This window comes from Nannospalax galili, unplaced genomic scaffold (genome assembly GCF_000622305.1).
Source record: "Nannospalax galili isolate Female #2095 unplaced genomic scaffold, S.galili_v1.0 scaffold527, whole genome shotgun sequence".
Taxonomy (NCBI): domain Eukaryota; kingdom Metazoa; phylum Chordata; class Mammalia; order Rodentia; family Spalacidae; genus Nannospalax; species Nannospalax galili.
Window position 1 is genome coordinate 265,211 of NW_008355476.1, and position 7,777 is coordinate 272,987.

Sequence of the window (7,777 nt, forward strand, 5' to 3'; positions counted from 1 at the left end):
GAGCTACATGGAGATCCTGTCTCAAAAAGACAGGAAAAAATTCTTAAATCTGTTAATAATTTAAGTGAATGAATCCATATTTATTAACTTTTCATTTTAAAAAAATTCACCAGGAGTGATGGTGCACGCCTGTAGTCCCAGCACTTGGGAGGCAGAGGCAGGCAGATCTCTGTGAGTTCAAGGGCAGCCTGGTCTACATAGTGAGTTCCAGGACAGCTGGGGCTACAGGGAGATCTGTCTCAAAAAAGACCAAAAAACATCCTTGTGAGAATGGCTGGTTTGTGTTTTTGTCAACTTCCCTATTGAGGGGGGCTCACCTTTTTATTTTTCCTAGGTGTGAGGTCTCTTTGCATATTGTTTTAATGACATGGTTAGCCTTTTGCCTATGGCAAGTACTGCTAATATGCTCCTCCCGGCTTCACATGAGCCTTTGATACTGTTTGGTAGCACTTTCCTTACCAAAGTTTAATCAAATTTTTTTCCTTGTTGGTGTCTGTCTTCCATAACATCTGTACAGAAGGCCAGGCACTTCTTTTAGAACTTTTTAAGCAAAAAGTTTAATTGTGGGGCCAATGAGATGGCTCAGTGGGTAAAGGCACTTGCCACCTAGCCTGATGACCTGAGTTTGATCCCCAAGACCCACATAGTGGAAGGAGAGAACCAATTCCCACAAGTTGTCTTCTGATACCACAACATGCCATGGTGCCCACAACAATAAATAAATAAAATTATAATTTAAATTGTTTTAAATTTTAAAATTTCCTGCAATTCAGGATGCATACATTGCCCTGGGTGATGTTCTGAGATCACAGAAATGAGCCACCATGCCTAGCTGTAGTTCAGCGTTAACCTACCTCCTACAACCCCCAACAAGTTCAACGTTATTAAATCTAAGGTGGGTCTTGGCAACTGTATTCCTATAGTTACATGGATAATTTTCTTTGTTTGTTTTGGTCCTTTTGAGACAGGGTCTCCCTGTAGCCCCAGCTGGCCTGGAACTTACTATGTAGACCAGGCTGGCCTTGAACTCACAGAGATCCGCCTGCCTCTGCCGCCGAAGTGCTGGGATTAAAGGCATGCATCACCACACATAGCATTACATGGATAATTTTGAAGCATGTTCTCTCCAAACCACTGAGGATTCTATTGTAATGTTTCTCCATTAAATATTATTCAATATAGTAACATTATTTTTCATATTAAGGAACTATTACTCTATTCCAGATTTATTAATTAAAAAGAGATTTTGTTTTGTTTTGGGGCAAAGAGAGCAAATTTATTTGGTGAATGCTAACAGCAAACATCAATCAGAAGAGACCAGATGCAAACAGTGCCGTGATACAGGAACCTAGGAAGCCTCCGGGGCCACAGAGAAATCTCACACAGGGCAAGGCATAGGCTGAGGATATGGGGGTGTCCTCAGCCATTCAGAGCCATCTGGACAAACTCTTCATAGTTGATACAACCATTGCTGTCCTCATGTCCTGCCAGCAGCATTTCCACTTCTTCCTCTGTCACTTTCTCACCCAGTGTAACAGGGACATGACGGATTTAGCATCCATGACTGTACCATTCCCTTCCTTGTCAACCATCAGAAGGCCTTCCACAGAATCCTCATAGGTTCCCTGGTCCTTGTTCTTGGCCAGTCTGTCACATGGGCAGGAAGCGCACAAAGTCCAGCACCTTCCATTCATCTCAACTCTTGGGATTCCCCAGGACCTTGAGCACCTTGACATTGGTAGGGTTCTTGCCATCACCTGTTTGGACAAACATCTTGAAGACCTCCTTGAGTTCTATGGTCTGGTCCTTGGTGAAGTCACACATCTTGACTGCTCAGCTCTATGGGATCTTTTCCTGAAGCAACAAAAAGTGATGGTTTTGATATAATATTTCTTATCACCTCAATAATCCTCCGACCAGGATAAAATATTAAAACATTAAGACCTGGGGATATAGCTCCTTGGTTGAGTGCTTGCCTAGCAGGTTCAAGGCCCTGGGTTCAATCTTCAATACCATGAAAAAGCAAAATAAAACAAAATGTACCAGAGAACTACAAAACATATAGAATTGAGAGCTGAGGTTTTTAGAAAGAAAGAAAACCTCCTTGAGTAAAATTCTTTGCCATTTCCCTCTTGAAACATCTTTCAGTGTTGAACTACTTTAAGCTTTTTAAAAATGTTGAGCAAAAGCCATTACTAAGAGACTGAGATGTTAAACATACACAGAGCTAAGGAGGAAAATATTCGGGCTCAAGCCCACTGTGGAGGAAAGACATCGTTAAATACTTCAGGGTCTTCATTTGGGAGCCATGATGGTTAATTTCATTTGTCAATTTGACTAGGCCATGGTACTTGGAAATTTGGTCAAACACTAATTTAGATGTTTTTGTAAAGGTGATTTGTAAATGAGATTAACATTTAAATCAGTAGACTTTTAAAATGTTTTCTACTTTAATTTTTATATTTATTTAGGTGAGCTCCACAAGTTTTGGCTTTCTCACAGAGCATGGATGAGGAGCATGGGTAATTCCCAAATACTGCATCACTGCAAAGTCCCACTGCAGCATGGATGGCCACTTCAAGAAGCTGCATCATCAAGTCCTGCTCAATTAACCCCCCCTCCCGCCCCTCTTTCCCCAACTACTTTATTTGCTATTCCAGTCAAATCTAAAATTAAAGTCAACAAACTGTGGTTTTCGTCATCGTTCATCAGTGACAATGCGCTCTATTCAAAGCTGCACTGAGACAGCACTCCTGAACAGCATCTAGTGTTACCTGTCAGACACCGAACCACCCTGCAAACAAGTTATAGTCACAATGATTTATCAACACATACTACTAGGGTGTTTTATTTCTTTTTTCTTTCTTTCTCTTTTTTTTGTCTTTTTTTGACTTAGAACAAGAGGAAAAAAGTAAGTTTTCATCATTGTGTTGAAAATTAAATGAACCTGTGGTATCTACCTGCATGCCCAGTGAAACCTACAACTTCAATTCTTATTGCAAGAAACATAAACAATTAATACAGATTAATACTGATTAATGAGTACCGGAAAGTTTCCTGTACAGAGATAATTCAGTGCACAAGGCTTTGAAACAATGTCAATAAACTGTACAAAGCTGATCTAGACTGTAAGAAATCACTGTGGATGTCAGGTGTTGGACTGTATGCATATAGTAAATAGACTGTACAGTCTTTTAAGTAGTTTAATAAACTCCACAAAGTAGTATCAGATACGTTGAAATATTTACATAAGTCAATTTCTGAATCTTCCATTCAAATAAAGGATAAAAATAAGATTTCTGCTACCAAGTTAGCAGACGTTCTTTCCTGAAATGGGTTGGTAAAATAAATTTTTTTTTACACTAGAGGAAGGAATTTATGTCTAAGAGGTATTCATATTTGGCTAAGACAATACGTCCCTTTTATAGTTATGTAGATTAGGGTATATAAAATTGTACTTTCTGAGTTTTTAGACCTCTATTTGAAGTTCTTGAGGAGAGAAGCTGATTTTGGTTCCCCTTCAGAGAAAATCAACACAACTGCAGTGGAAAAGCTAGCTAAATTTTCACTCCTGCTTGCTTTGGAAGTTTAAGCTAGAACTTGACCATATTTCTGTCAGAAACACTTAAGATTGAACGACACATTCCACTGTACCCTGAGGAACACTTGTGGTGCCATGCTCTTGGGATTTTGACATTTTTGCATCCCTTCTATTTCAAAAGCATGCTCCATGGAGAGGAGGCTTGTGTGTGTGATGTCAGGATATTTAACACTAGTTAACGCGGGACTTCAAACTTTTCTTTCACATAGAAGGAGGGTGAAACATAGGCCATGTGCTGGCATTTGTCTGTGTTTCAAAAAATGAAAAAATGAGAAAAACTGGTCACTGCATTCTAGGAAGACAGGCAGAGTCCGAAACACTGCGCTCAGTGGTTCAGAGTCAATGTTCACATCAGAGCTTCTCTTTGATGGAGTATCTTTTAACCCTTTTATTTTACCTGATAAAAGTTTCTGCTAGCCCCAAAAGAAATGAGAGGTAGTCAGAAAAAGGCAAAGCTGGCTCTACTCAAAGAAGCGTGAACCTTCACAGTTTGTGCAGCTTCCCTAAGCACCCATGATGAAAATGCAAGTTGAAGTTTTTAAATTTCAGTCTGTGAAAAACACCTCAGGAAATAGTAACATTTTCCCCTTCAGTGATCTTCCCTCTGGATTGCTCACCCACCCCTTTAAAAAATTTTAGATTAAAAAAAAATTTACGGGGCTGGAGAGATGGCTCAGCAGTTAAAAGCACTGACTGCCCTTGCAGAGGACCTGGGTTCGATTCCCAGGACCCACAAGACCGCTACGAACAGTCCTTAACTCCAGTTCCAGGGGAATCCGAAGCCCTCTTCTGACCTCCGCGGCATTGCACGACACGGGTGTACTCACATACATGCAGGCAGTACACTCATACACATAAAATAAAAATAATAAAAATAATAAAATATTTTTTAAAATTTACACAAATAGACTAACTTTGATTTAAAGTAAACATATAAATGTTGAGAAGAATATTGCTTGCAATGATGGAAGTAAAGAATGACCAGGCCAGGTGAGCACAGGGATGTACAACCCAGCTCCCTGGAGAGGACTCCATCTTGCACACCTTTGCCAAGGATCTGCCTTCAGCTCCAAAGTCTGAGTTTTGTAATCACACCTTCCTATCAGCAGAAAAAGAGCACCAGGACTAGGGGAGGTGAGAGGTGGGCAACAACAAAAACAAAAGCAAAACAGAAACAACCAATAGCAAGAAAATTGGATTTGAGTCTGTTTACTCCATTAAGGAAGTGCTTTTCACGTAGGCTGGGAGGCTGGTCCACTGCTTTCCAGAACAATGATCATGGCTTGCTGTTAATACCCACAGAGTAGTGCATCTCTCCAAAAAAGAGACTTTGGAGTAACTATCCCTAAATGGGACATCTCTATCAAACCCTCTCTTCCTTAGGCTCAGGGATCATTTCAGAAGGGGGGGGGCAGAAAGACTGTAATAGCCAGAGGTGGTAAATGACTACAAGGAGAATGTGTTGTCGGAACAGCAAAGGGTGGTTGCACATATGAACCCGCAGTACTTATGGCAGCATGCACAAGACCTGTGCAAACCCAAGCAAGATGGGTCCAGCCTGGATGGGGGAGGTGGGCAGGAAGCCCCAGCCCTAGCTGAGGTATTATTGGCAATTGATGGGTGCTGGGAGAGGGAGAGTCAGTTTTTCTTATTGGTGTGACACCTGGTAAGTTGACCAGGCTCCACATCCAGGAGTACTTGGGAAACACAAGTTAGATTCCATAAACCTTTCAAAAAGAAAAAAGAAAAATAATGGTAGAGGACATGACATCGGGGGAGTGAATGGGTGGTGAGGTGGGGTGGAGAGGGGAGAGGGAATCTGAGAGCGATCTAAATACATTTTATGTAATTCTCAAATCAATAAAAATATTTTTAATGGTTGTTAGCCACCATGTGGGTGCTGGGAATTGAACCTGAGTCCACTGCAAGAGTAGCCAATGCTCTTAACTGCTAAGCCATCTCTCCATGCCCAATAAAAATATTTTTTTTTAAAAAACAAAAGGAAAGGACAAAAAACCAAAACAAGCCTCTCCAAGTTCATCTTTTCTCAAAAGGAGAAACTGGGGGATGGCATGGCCTCCAGAAGAAACCCAGCAAGGAGATGATGGCCAGGGACCACCATGAGAGAGTCAGCTTGTCAGTGCTTGCTGACTGCTTCCTGATGGGTCTAGTCAGGTCCTTGTACTTACCCTCACAGAGATGAGAGCACATTCCCTGCTCAGTGGCTCCAAGAAAAACCTCAGGTTCTTTGCCTCCACCAGAGAATGATGATCAAAGTAATATTTGGCGTGCACACTGGAAGGAACATTGAATTCAAGGAACTGTCGCTTTAGTTCACTCATGTCCTCCACTGTGATGTCTTTCAGGATCTGGCAGTAATCATGTCCTACACAGGCTAGTAATCCCAAACCTTGGAGGCCAGCAGTATCACCCCTAGAACAATGTGCATCCAGTTGGCAGGACAGATGTCAATCTCTGCATGTATCAAGAGCCTTTCAAGGTATGCCAGGGTGATAATAGTACATTCAGCCCTCATCTGAGCAGCACTGAACAGTGTCCAAATGAACTGGTTAACCTGCTTCTGCTCTGGGTTGTGTTTATCATAATCTGGCTGCACAAAAACTGATTTCAAAAGAGCATGGAAGTGCATCCTTCCATCCAGGTCTCTGTTTTTGATGTGATACTATATCGTAAGAGCTACATTTGATGGTGTACTTGTGGTTCAGCTGCCTGCCTGTTGTCTAGGAAGATGGGTGGAGCAAGAGCTGTGCTTCCTCAATGCTTGGCCTGGAGGATGATAGCTGATGAGGAGACTCTTGCATTTTTCTCTCATGTCCAGCTAAGCTTTTCTGAGAAACACTATGCTGACCCAAGGATTGTTTAAAGGACTGAATTCCATGTTCAAGTAGCTCACATGTTATCATCAATGGAAGCCAAGGCAAGACTTCAAGGCAGAAACCTGGAGGCAGGAACTGAAGCAGAGACCACAGAGGAACGCTGCTTGCTGGCTTGATCGATTACTTTTCTTATTCTATTTTCTACATATAGTCTGGCATCTCCCAATATCATTTGCAAAAATATTATTTTAGTATTTAAAGTAATGAGTTTCACTACATTTCATATATGTGTATATTTAAATATTTTCATTTTATGCATATAACTGTCTTGCATGCATGTATGTATGTGCACCACATGTGTGCCTGGTGCCCATAGAGGTAAGAAAGTATCAGAACCCCCGTGTTAGCCATCATGTGGGTGCTAAGAATCAAATCCCAGTCCTCTGGAGAGCAGCCAGTGCTCTTAATCTTTGAGCCACCCCCCCACCTTTTTTGTTCTTTTTTGAGACAGGGTCTCCCTGTAGCCCCAACTGGCCTGGAACTTGCTAGGTAGACCAGACTGGCCTGGATATCACAGAGATCTTCCTGTCTCTGCTTCCTGAGTGCTGAGATTAAAGGCATGCACTGCTATACCAAGCTTACATATAATTATTTATTATTTATTCCCCACATTACCCTTCCCCACCACCCTCTCCACTTTCTGCAGGTCCCCTTCCTCCACCCAAATACTCACTCCTTATGCTTTCTTCTCCTTCTCTCTTCTTCCTCCTTCTTCCCTTTTACATTTCTTTATTCTGTGAGTGTGTGTCATACATGTGCATGCATGCGTGTATGCACATGCATGAGAGTATACATGTGTGGGTATGCGTGTAGAATTTTAGAGTATAGCTTGCAGAAATTGGTTCTCTTCTTCCACCATGTGGGCCCTGGGGATTGAACTCAGGCCCTCAGGGTTGGCAGCAAGTGCCTTTATCTGCTGAGCCATCTTGTTAGCCCAATTCCTTCTGCTTTTATTCCTTGACTTTAATGTCATCACATTTATTCTGTTTCCTTCTCTTTATTCCCTTCTCCCCTCCACTAAGATCTCTTCTTTCTCCCCAATATCTCCCTTTTTACTACTACTACTACTCCTACTCCTACTCCTACTCCTACTCACACACACACACACACACACACACACACACACACACACACATTTTCACTCTTTGACCTTTTTCTCTGGACAACCCTGACTAATATAGGACCCTTCAAATATATGCTTTAGGAGAAAGGCAAATCAGAAAGAAACAAGGCCTTAAAGGGCTGAGCCCAGCTTTGAGGAACTTCAATTCTATATTGA

The 7,777-nt window shown here is 41.7% G+C and overlaps 2 pseudogenes; both read right to left on the minus strand.

Moving 5' to 3' along the window:
- Nucleotides 1-1,419: 1,419 nt before the first annotated feature.
- LOC103749946 lies at nucleotides 1,420-1,824 on the minus strand (annotated as a pseudogene).
- Nucleotides 1,825-5,638: 3,814 nt separating this feature from the next.
- On the minus strand, nucleotides 5,639-6,500 carry LOC103749955 (annotated as a pseudogene).
- Nucleotides 6,501-7,777: the final 1,277 nt, after the last annotated feature.